Source organism: Camelus bactrianus, chromosome 5, assembly GCF_048773025.1.
Source record: "Camelus bactrianus isolate YW-2024 breed Bactrian camel chromosome 5, ASM4877302v1, whole genome shotgun sequence".
NCBI classification, from domain to species: Eukaryota; Metazoa; Chordata; class Mammalia; order Artiodactyla; family Camelidae; genus Camelus; species Camelus bactrianus.
The window spans coordinates 51,398,766-51,410,972 of record NC_133543.1 but is presented as its reverse complement, the minus strand read 5'-3'; the positions used below and the strand labels follow the sequence as shown (position 1 = coordinate 51,410,972).

The window sequence follows — 12,207 nt, the reverse complement described above, 5'->3', positions numbered from 1 at the left end:
ATTTATTTGCTTATTTTGGTGGACTCATATTAGCTTTCTAAGAAAGGAAGTTTGTTTAGCCTTTGTGTGTCTGCAAATGATTTTAGTTTACTCTAAAGCTTGATCAGGTATAAAATTCTAACTTGAATTTCTAGGTTGAAAGTCATTATCTTTCAAAGTTTTTAAGACTTCTGGTCTTTTTTTTTTTGATCTATAAATTTTTAATTGAAGTATAATTGATTTACAATGTTGTGTTAGTTTCAGGTGTACAGCAAAGTGATTCAATTTTATATATACATATACATATGTATGTTCTTTTTCAGATTCTTTTCCATTAAAGGTTATTTCAAGATATTTAATATAGGGGGAGGGTATAGCTCAGTGGTAGAGTGAATGCTTAGCATGCCCAAGGTCCTGGGTTCAATCCCCAGTACCTCCATTAAATACATACATACATATGTACATACATGAATCAATCTAATTATCTCTCCTTCCAAAAAAAATAAAAATAAAAATAAAAAGAATCTCAGTATGGAATAAAATTCATAGAAAAGACATTGAATGTAGTTCCCTGTGCTATACAGTAGGTCCTTATTGTTCATCTGTTTTACATATAGTAGTGTGTATCTGTTAATCCCAAACTCCTTAATTTATCCCTCCCCCGCTTTCCCATTTGGTAACCATAATTTTGTTTTCTATGTCTGTGAGTCTATTTCTGTTTTATAAATAAGAGTATTTACTTTTTATTAGATTTCACAAATAAATGATATATGACATGTGTCTTTCTCTGCCTGATTTACTTCACTTACTATGAAAATCTCTAATTTCATCCATGTTGCTGCAAATGGCATTATTTCATTCTTTTTTTATGGCTGAGAAATATTCCATTGTGCATTTATAAATATATATACACATACATATATATATACATACATATATTTTATATATATATATATAATCTTCTTTATCCATTCATCTGTTGATGGACATTTAGGCTGCTTCCATGTCTTGGCTATTGTAAATAATGCTATGAACATTGGGGTCCATGTATCTTTTTGAATTAGAGTTTTTGTCTTTTCTGGATACATGCCCAGGAGCAGGATTGCTGGATCATATAGTAACTCTGTTAGGTTTTTTAAGGAACCTTCATACTGTTCTCCATAGTGGCTGCACCAATTTTCATTCTCACCAACAGTGTAGAATGGTTCCTTTTTCCGCACGCCCTCTCCGGCATTTATTATTTGTAGACTTTTTCACTGACAGCTATTCTGACCGGTGTGAGGTGATACCTCATTATAGTTTTGATTTGCATTTCTCTAATAATTAGCAACATGGAGCATCTTTTCATGTGCCTGTTGACCATCTGTATGTCTTTGGAGGAATGTCTATTTAGGTCTTCTGCCCATGTATTGCTTGGGTTGTTCATTTTTTGGATATTGAGCTGTGTGAGCTTTTTGTTTATTTTGGAAATTAATCCCTTGTCAGCTGCATCATTTACAAAATTTTCTCCCATTCTGTAGGTTAAGATTTCTTCTGCTCTTTTGTCTTCTATCCTCTAAGGACATTATTGAGACATTTGTGGCTATTCTCATTTCTGTTCAGTTGTGTCTGATCTTTTATTCTCTCTTCTGAAGACTTAAAAGATTTTCCTGTTATCCCCAGTGGTCAGTAATTATATGGTACTATCCTTGGGAGGGGGACTTTTGAAATTAATAGTGCTAGTTGTTTGATGAGTCCTTTGAGGCTACAGACTTGTGTTCTTCAGCTCCACTAGTTGTCTTGAATTATTTCTTAGATTACCACTGTTTCATTTTGTCTTTTTTTCTCTTCCTGGCACTCAATGATCAGATGTTCCATAATTTGGACCGATTTTCTGATCTTTTGTGTTTTTCATCTTTCCCTTATTTCCATGCTCTCTTTTCCCCTACTTTCTGGGAAGACTTTATTTTCCAACCCTTATATTTAATTAACAATTTTTTCAGTGTATATATTTTTGATTTCCAAGAGCTCTTTCATGTTCTTGGATTATCTGTGTTTGTTGTACCTTTTTTGTTTTGTTTTGTTTTTTATGATATACTTTCTCTCTGAGGCTATTCTCTTGTTCGTAATTTTTTATTTCTTCCCTGTATTTTATACCCCCTTTTCCCTCTCCATGCCTTGAATTTTTTAGTTTTCTTTCACCCTTTCTCTTCATATCATTTGCTTGTTTTGATTTCTCTCTTCTATGTTGTTGTCTTCCAGAAATAGCTGATAAAAATCTGATAAAGCATTCATTTATATTTAAGGCTGGAATCCTAAGCAGTTGGTTGGAAGTCTGTGTGTATGTAGCCACTTCTTCTGTGACGTCTTTCTTGATTTCTCTAACCTATGTGCTTTTAGTCTTTTAATCCCCAAATCTCTTGGAATCTCTCTTATGGCATTCACATTCTGCTTTATATCAGTTACCTCTAAACTAGCCTTATAAATGTAAACTCTCCTATGAGATATGGATTCATCCCCTTGGGATAAGTCAAACCAGCCTGGATAACCCTGGAACGTTTTGTTATTTCTCTTTCACTGTCAATGCTGTTTATCACTGTCAATTCTTGTTAATCAGGAACATGGTTGAAATTCCTGGATTACCCTTGCATAATCTGGTAAAAACAACCATAGAATAGTTTGGTAAATTTACTAAATAAAAGTTTTAGGTGTTTTCTTTTTGTATTTTCATTGATTTGTCAGCAGAGTACTTATCCTCCAAGGTGTTGGGTTGGCCAGTCATCAGGGAATAGCAAATGATACCCGCAAGAAGCCACAAAAGAGGGCTTGCTAAAAACTGGAGTGATTTTTATGCATCCATTGTATCAAAGAGTGATGTATAAAAAATGCCTCTCAACTCAAACAAAAATATGATTAGAAAAAGATTTTTCTCTTAAAGATGGTGAAGAGTTTCTAACAAATACAGTGCTTCAAAAATGAATGCATTTTTCGTAACTTTCTTAGCAATAGTCATTGTTCACTTGACAATAAAGAATACGTATTTTTAAAGAAGATAAGAATTATTTTAGTACCAATAGATGAAATATTTTACTTCTTTGTTATGGACTAGAAAGACCATTTACCTTGAAACATTGCTATATAATTGTATATCATGAAAAAATGGCTATTGTAAAAATTAATGAAGTTTTTCAGAAACAGGCTCATAGACATGGGAAACAAACTTGCGGTCACCAGGAGAGAAGGAGGGGTGGGGGCTGGAGGGAGAAATTGGGAGTTCAGAATTTGCAGATACTAGCTATTATATGTAAAATAGATAAACAGCAAGGTTCTACTGTATAGCACAGGGATCTATGTTCAATATCTTATAATGGCCTAAATGAAAAGTATATGAAAATGAGTATATGTATGTATATGTATGACTGAAACAGAATGATGTACACCAGAAGTTGACACGACATTGTAAACTGACTCTACTTCAATTTAAAAAAAAATTAAAGATGTTTTTAAAAAATTGAATCAATTGATACAAAAGTTGGTAGAAAGCTTACTAAGATTTTCTGAAAGGTGAAAAAATGAAAGCTTAATTTATGTTGATGGGGAACAAATCATGATTTGCTTCCCTTTGCAGCCCAAAATAAAATTGATTCTGACAGTTTTCCTGAATCTTAAGTACAACAGAGAATGTTTGTTTGCTTAATTAATTATCTGAACATTGTGGTATGTGAGTATGTATGTTTATGTGTATGTGTGTATACTTGGCTGGGTAAAGTGACAGAAGGGGAGGAAAGCAAGGTGCATGATCTCAGAGAAGCCTTACCTTTGCCTGATAACTCAAAGCAGGGAAATGATGACAAAAAGTAGATGAACACTTAGGACATTATTGTGTGTATTTAAGCAATGGTGAAATAAGGTATGGTGGTTTTAAAAATTGGCTGCCATTTCTTTGACTTGCCTCCCATCAAGGAATATACATCCCCTCCCTTTGAATTCCACCTGGCTTGTGACTCACTTAATAACCGATAGATGGAGCAGAAGTGATGCTGTGTGACTTCTGAGGCTAGCTGAGAAAGGTGATGTAGATTCAGCTTTTGGAATCCTGAGCAACCAAGTACGTTCCCATGCTACCATGTTGTGAGAGAATCCAGGTCACACAAGAGGCCATGTGTAGGTGCTCAGGCCTAGTCAAGATCCCAGCTGACAGGCAGCATCACCTGCCAGACATGTGAGTAAATTATCCTCCAGATGATTCCAGCTCATTCCCTACCAACACACACAGTCAGTCCCAGCTGCAGAATCTTCTCATCCAAGGCCTCAAGTGTCAGGGAGCAGAGGGCAAGTCATATTTGCTGTGCCCTGTTGAAATTCTTGATCCGCAAATTCACGAGCATAATAAAATGGTTGTTCTAAGCCTCTAAGTTTTGGAGTAATTTGCTACATGGCAATACTCTCTCTCTTTTTTTAGTGGAGGTACTGGAGATTGAACCTAGGATCTCATGCATGCTAAGCATGCACTCTACCACTGAGCTATTTCCCACTCCCCAATACTAATGTTCTCTTACTCTGTACACTCTTTCTTGAGTTCCTCCAGCCTTCATGGAATATTGCTGGTTGGCATAGTTCCCCCTTCCTAGCACCCTTGGTGACATCTGAAGCACAGCATTTGTAATATTGACATGAAGCTATGTTAAGAAGATTAGTAAAAGTGACCGTATCAAACATTAGGAGGGCTAACTTCACACAGAACATGTATGACTCCAAATTGTACAACTCATTTATCTAATTTGCCAATAATACTGCTTAACTACTTCTGTAGGTGGGTATTTAAGCTCTTGGGCACACTCAGTCTGTTCTGGCACCTAGCATTTCCTGAGATGCCCAGCAAGCGGCAAATCTTCAAGTTCCACTCCAGGTGAACCATCATCTCTCTTCACCCGACTCTGCTGTATGTTTTTTGGCTGTACACATTTTTACCTCTTGCTTTCATTGAAGATGTAGACCAAGTGGTAGCCATCAACTGATAAAATTATTCTCGCTGTATCTTTCTGGGGCTGCAGAGCTATGGGTACACAAACTTTTTTGATATTGATGGAGGAGAGGAAAGCTGATGTGTTTGCAGATGTTTGCCATCTTGTTTGCCCCTTTACTGTATTGCTTTTCCATTCTTGGTCACAGAGTTGCTCTCATTTCCGTTGGGTTCTTTGGGGACCCCTGTTTTCCAGAATTCTCTCTTATTACATGCAAGTATTGTACCAAAAGTAACTGAGAATAGAGCTGGGCCAACTTTAGCCATAACTTAAATGTGTTAAAATTTAACTTTCTTTTAGTCCCTATAACTGAATCTACATTGTTCATAAGTCCCGTTCTGGCTAATAGCAGAAAACACTTATAACAGGACCTATAAATGGAAGTTTAAGCTAAGATCCTAAGATGACAAATGCCAGATGGCAGAGTGGATTGTGAGGATTTGTAAGCTTTCAAGGGAAGTTTTTAAACTTTTCTTATATCCAAGTTCTAAAGGATAGGGTTGGAAATGGGAAGAGAGTATTGGACAGATGATGCCTTTGAAGAGAGCTCTGTTGTGAGCTCTCCCTCCCTCCTTATGCTTCATCTTAAACCTGATGAGAAGAGTTCTTTAGGAATCTTAATATGTGATTCATGCAATTGGTGGGCAGAGGGTAGCCATGGGGACTGGTGTCTGACTTCTGACTGAAAAATGTAAAAGACAGGAATGTGTGCTATTCAGCTGATCCAAAGTGGGAGCGAGCAAAGGATGTGTGTGCTTCCTTGATCAGATATGGTCACTTGGAGAAGGGACAGGCCTGAGGCTCTTTTAGGTCTTGTCCAAACCTGGATTGAGTCATGGGTACCCCAGGGAGAGAGGATGCACTGCTGAATGCTGAGGTGGAGCAACTAGTCAGAGGAAAATGCATCCACCAGGACTAGAAATAAAACTGAACATTCCCAGTGAGGATTTCTGAAGGGATTCATAAGAGGAACCATAAATTAAAGAGCCAGCTTCAAACGTCTGTCAGACCAGAGAGCGAGGACCATTTGATGACAGTTTTGATTAAGTAGTAACTTTCCAGTTCTCTCTCCCTGCTCCCCTTTCCCTTCTCTCCTCCTTCTGCTTTGACCCTTGAGGAGTCAGATAACACACAGCAAGATAGGAGAGAAGGGGTAGAAGTCTAGGATGGAAAAATGGGATCATGTTCCAGTCTTTGGTTGGCTTCTCTTCAAAGACCCCAGTTGGAAGAGGGGAGAAGTGTAAGTGTTAAATCAAATTCAGTTTTGGTAATTACTTGAGATTGTGTGCTTTCATTTTCCTAAATTGAGACTTTCTCTGCAACTTGATGTGACCATTTGGGCTTTCTATCATCTAAGAATGACCAGAAAAGTCCAGGACTGCCTGAATTTCATTCAGAGTGAAGGGAGGAGGGAACCAAGGAACAGACCCTTTACTTGCATTCCAACTCCCCTCCTGGCCCCATCTAGGAAGATCTTTTATCCTCCTTTTGGGTGTAAAAAGCTGCTCTTTCTTTCAATATGGCACCATTGCTATGGCTGTTATAAAATTCTGTGTTTAGTCTTTTAGGCTTTAGCTGAAATCTTGCAAATCAAATCCTGTTGCATTTCAAAGGAAAACCACCACTCTGTCTTCTCAAGCATTTGCAACTCAGTCACTTTGCTTTTGTTTTCAAACTGTTGTGTCTTTTGTGAGCTGATGGAGCAACTTAATGGCTTCTGTATTCTAGGCTAGGTAGGTAGGTAGCCTCAGGGAAACTAGGAATTACTAGGTGTTTTGAGACCAAAACTGCATTAGTTTAATATTTGAAAAATATTATCCTGCCTCACACCAATATTAGGCAGGCCCATGGCATTGATTTCCATTGGTCTCCATTTGGCTTATAATGTACCATGGTAGGAGGTGGCATTTGTGAGGTTGTCTCTAAGATGTATGAGCAGGTGTAGAAATACTGGTTGACTCCATTTCTGCAATTATGGCGACTACACAGGAATTATTGCTTCCTTCACTTTGTGGACTTCTAAGATCTCAGTTGGTAGAGCCAAATAAAATAAAATAGTAAAATCAAAGTCAAATGGCACCATAGGAAATGCTAGAGGAAGACCTTTATTATTCATTAATATGGTATGGCTATTTTAAATGCTCATCTGAACTTGGAACATTGTATGTTAGAGTCATCATTATCTCAATTATGGTGCCAGGAGCTCTTTTTCTGTTCAGTTCCACAGATTCTACTTTTGTGGTTAAAAAAAAAAAAAGGAATGAAGTTTAGGTATAGATGGAACAATATGTCAAATATACAGTTTTGGGCTGTAGTTCCGCATGGAACATGGAACAGAATGGCTCAATCAGCATTCTGGAACCAACTATACGTTCCACATAGTATATTGTTGAACATGGAGTAATATTTTAATGATAAGAAAATGGGAAAGTCTTATTGGCCACACTCCTTGAAAGATCTTTGATAATTTGTACCATCCTTCTAGATCATTCGCTTACAGTTACCTATCCGTTGATTCCTTAATCTCAATTTGGTATAAAGATAGATGTTGTAGGGACAATTTTATGTTTCAGCAAAAAACTATGCACTGTCTAGGGATATTCTTCCATGTTTTCAGATTCTGATTCTATATGAGCTTTTCACAACTCTGTAAATTGTAGATAACTGATGGCAACGTAAAACAGTTCTTGTCTATAGACATGCAAATCGTCTCCTGTCTAGTAGAGGTTCACCTGAGTGTTCTCTCACTGCGGAAGAAGCCAGTTGTGCCTCCATTTGCATGTTCATTTCACCATTTCTTGTGTGCTTTTTTGACTTTTCCTTTGAATTGGTTGTCACATTTCCTCAGTTTCTTCATTGAGTCAAATAAAATCTTTAACACACATTCAATTTTATACCTGTATGAGAGTTACCTTAAAAAATTACCTTCTAACAGTGTATTGTCAAAATATTTGTGTCAGTCAATCCATGTGTTGCTCACCAATTATGTGAAGTGGTGATTGTTGTAGCAGAGGTTTGATGTGGAAACTATGGGTTTTTTTTGTTTGTTTGTTTGTTTTGGTGGGGGGAAGTAATTAGGTTTATTTATTTATCCTTAGTACTGGAGATTGAACCCAGAACCTCATACATGCTAAGCATGTGCTCTACCACTTGAGCTATACCTTCCCCCCACCAAGAATTATGAGTTTTTAATCAAAATTTCTTGCTCATTTATCCTGGAAAATCAGTGGCTTTGGTGAGTATGCTGCATAGCCTGTTACTGACAGGCAACAGATAAAAAGGCAAGGAATGTGCAATTCTGGGGCAAGAGAATTCCTATGAGTACAAAACTATCATGAGATCCCTCATCAACTCCCTCTGCTCACCTTCCTATTGCTGAACCAAAGGACAACTGGAGAAAAAAGGAACCAAAATATCAACATCAAATTACAATGGGCAAGGCCACCCGTATCTCCCTATGCTCCAGGGCATCCAGAAGATGAGTTCCTTTCTGATAATATCAGCAGAGATCATCTCCTAGAAGCTTAGAAAAACTTAAAGACGAGTTTCTTTATTTAACTAGAAGACTCCTGATGTTTTTGGATGACAAACTAAAAAGAATCAGAGTGGCTCATTGGCAAGAAAATCTTCTCTAAACACACAATATTATTATAGCAGCAAGTCATGAAAAAGGCTTGCCATAGGTTGACATCCATGACCTTGTCAACATTGATGGGAACTTGTGTGGAAACCAACTTTTGTCCTCTTTGAAGTTGAAGTTTTGAGTAGACTCTAGCTGCTTTGCTGGGGCCCTGACACTGATTAGTTCTGATCTCTACCCTTTAAGATTCTCTTAACAATTTGGCTGCTGTACAAATGCTGCCAGAGGCATGTGCTACCGTTGCTCACAAACATGGAGGTGTACTTGGCTTTAGAGTTTCTGACACAGAAGAAAACAATGCCAGCTGAAGTGAAGCACAGTCACTTGTTGAAAAATAAACACATTCTAAGGGTGTATGTTTTCCCTGTCTACCCGGCCTCATCTACCAACTTCAATTTTGATACTATTTGGTCAGTCCTCAGATAGGAAGGGAGAAAGTATTATGTGTGATTACCTCAAAGACTAATTAGTGCAGAGGTGTCATATAAGCCTGGCACATTTCTCTGGATACTTTCTTGGTGATGGGAACATTCTTACCCTCATCTAACCTTGATAATAGTTATTTAAATAATTGTTGCACAGTTGCCTCATATGAAACATGTTTTTCTAATCTGTAAGTTGAAGCCACTTTTTAAGAGCCCCATGCCTAACTTCCGCTATGGGTCTGAATTTTGCTAAATTGATTCCTAAATTTACATAATTGGGATCATAGCTGAAGCTCCAATTCTGAAGGTTGTTCTGTTCACTAGAGCATGAGAGGTACAGGATATTTATTTTAAATTGGGACTTTAAGCATACAGTAAAGTGACCTGTAGCAAATGTAGGGCATCATTCCCATTCTACAAGGTCTGCAAGGCTCTTAGGCTGTCGTGGTTGTTTATGCTTTCTGAGTATCTGTTTCAAATGCTTATAAAGTGTGATCATGGTGCTTTTTCCATTTCTCTGAACTTGGAGAATTATGGTGAACTCATCAAAATTTTATATGGATTATTGCCCTCTACTGAGGCTTTATGTCAGTGTCCCTGAGTTTTAAAAAGTGAGAGGAGCACCTTCCCACCCTGATCCCTGTGAATCTATAGAGATTAAAAATAGAGAGATATGGAAGTATACAGGCAGGAAGGCCATGCAGCACGGTGCCCTGAGCCTAAAGGGTGTAGCAATATGAGCTTGTCAGGCAGTTAGTGAATGGAGGTACATACATGTATAGGAGAATATTTCCTTGGGCTCCAATATGTTCTCTACTTAGAGGTAAATCTAGAAGCAGGAGATTGTGCTGTACGCCAGTCCAGTGGTTCCTGGCAAAACCCCTGCAACGGTATGAGAAACAAGATCCAAAATCTAGGCGTAGGTTAGGCAGGAAATAGACAGGGAATCAGGAGGTGAAATATTTTAGAAAGAGCGTGTCATTTGGAGCCAAGCTGAAATGGTGATCTGGTCATTTCCCCTTCCTAACTGTGTGACCTTAGCAAGTTACTTAACCTCTCTGAGTATCGGTTGCCATAACTGTAAAGTGGAATAATAATCACCACTTCATAGGTTGTTGTAAGCATTGGAAATACTGTATATAAAATACCCAACACAGTGTTAGACCCATAATATGGCATCTACTCTAAACTGGTTAAGATCTAAGCCCTAGTAAACAACGAGATCTCTGAACAGGTGAGCCAAGACAGATGCTCAGTCTTAAGGACTCAGATGGCTTGGGTCAGGAAAAGGTCAGGTAGGTCCTGGCTACTTGGAATTCCAAGGCTCACGCCTAATAAATAGTACACCTTGTCTATACCCTGAAGGGCCTGGGGCTGCTGATAAGGAATGGCTCAAAATAGGCCTAGGATGGAAGCTATATTCTATAGGGCTCAGAGGACAAAAAGGGCAATGAGAGAAAGCAGAAAAGGTCACTGCTTTTTGTTGGTAAGACTAACCTGTGACCTAGTGGAGTGGTCTTCAGTTTCTTCCCTAAAGAGACCAGATCTTTTGGGATGTATTGAATTCTCAAATGTGTGTGTGGGTGTCTGTGTGTTGCAATTTTACTGATGTGGGAGGAAATGACATTAGCTATAATGATAGTTGTTCATAGAATCCTTTCACTGACCTATATTATTACACGCTATCCTTGCAGTAAGTGTGAATATTATCTTTTTGCTCCATCTTATAGACAAGGGAATGAAATTTAGTAAAGTACTGAGACTTGCCCAAGATTTAACCAGTTAGAATTTGGACTTTGATCTTTCTGACTCTTAAATTCACTTCTTTCTTGTTTGGTAATCTGTGTTAAATATATTTGCTAAAATATTTGCTAAAATATTAATTTCATAAAAATCAAGGTTTTTTTTTCCTTCTTTAGAGTCATTAAAATGGATACCACAATACACATTTCATCTAAACCCTACTACCAAATTTCCAAACTGCTCATGTAAGAGATCATTCTACAAAATTAAATATTTCATGCCTTTTTCTCCTCTTTAAATAGAAGTAAAATTAAACTCTGATAGAGTTCTCTAATTACCATATTTTATGAAGTTATATCACTCTCAAGACTTTAAAATTATTAAATGTTGAATTATTAGAAGTAACCTACATATCAGAAATAGGTAAATTTGCTATTTTGATACAGGAAAATTTAAGGCTATAAATTATCTTGTTGTCTAACTAGGTTTGCTACATAATTCTAGTTTGTCCCATTAGTTTCTACTAGAAATTGAATACATTGTTTTGAACTGTTGAATATGTTGTTTTGTTAATGGAAGGCAAATTGCTTTTTTATTTTATTTTATTTTTTAATTGAATTATAGTTGATTTACAGTGTTTCAGATATACAGCAAATTCAGTTTATACACACACACACACACACACACGCAATATATATATATATTCTTTTCCAGGCTCTTTTCCATTATAGATTATTAGAAGATATTGATATCGTTCCCTGTGCTACACAGTAGGTCCTTACTGTTTATCTATTTTATATATAATAGTGTGTATCTGTTATATAAATTCCCAATTTATCTCCCTTTCTTTCCCTTTGGTAACCATAAATTCATTTTCTATATCTGTGAGTGTGTTTCTGTTTTGTAAATAAGTTGATTTGCATTATTTTTTTAGATTCCACATATAAATGATGCCATGATGTTTGTCTTTCTCTGTCTGACTTACTTCACTTAGCATGATAATCTCTAGGTCCATCCACAAATTGCTTTTTAATGTTAGGTTAAAAAAGCAAACAAAGAGGATACAGTAATAAACCATTAATTATGTGTGAAACAAGATTTACTAACTTAATCTGGGTTTATAAGATACAATTCACTTTCAGTGAACAGTCATAGGTTTAAATAATATTTTCAACTGAAATTTTAGAAAATGGCGAATCACATAGAAAGAATTTAGGGACAAAAAGGATTAAATTTGGCCACTGGGTGTCAATCTTGATCCATATTCACAAGTAGTTAGGGAAAGAGAAATAAATCTTAAGTGACTTCAGCTTTTTTTCATAATTCTCTCTGCAGAGAGTTTGGGGAGAGATGTTATTTAATAACTAACATAGTAACATATTTTCTCTTTTAAAATCTTTGTGATTTCTCTTTCACC

General features: G+C 36.8%; 1 long non-coding RNA gene across 2 annotated transcripts in view; it reads left to right on the top strand.

Annotated features, from left to right (window-relative positions):
* The window catches only part of LOC141577709 (uncharacterized), a 66,989-nt gene that overhangs the window by 39,389 nt on the left and 15,393 nt on the right, over window positions 1-12,207 (top strand). The gene's annotated exons all lie outside the window — the stretch shown is intronic.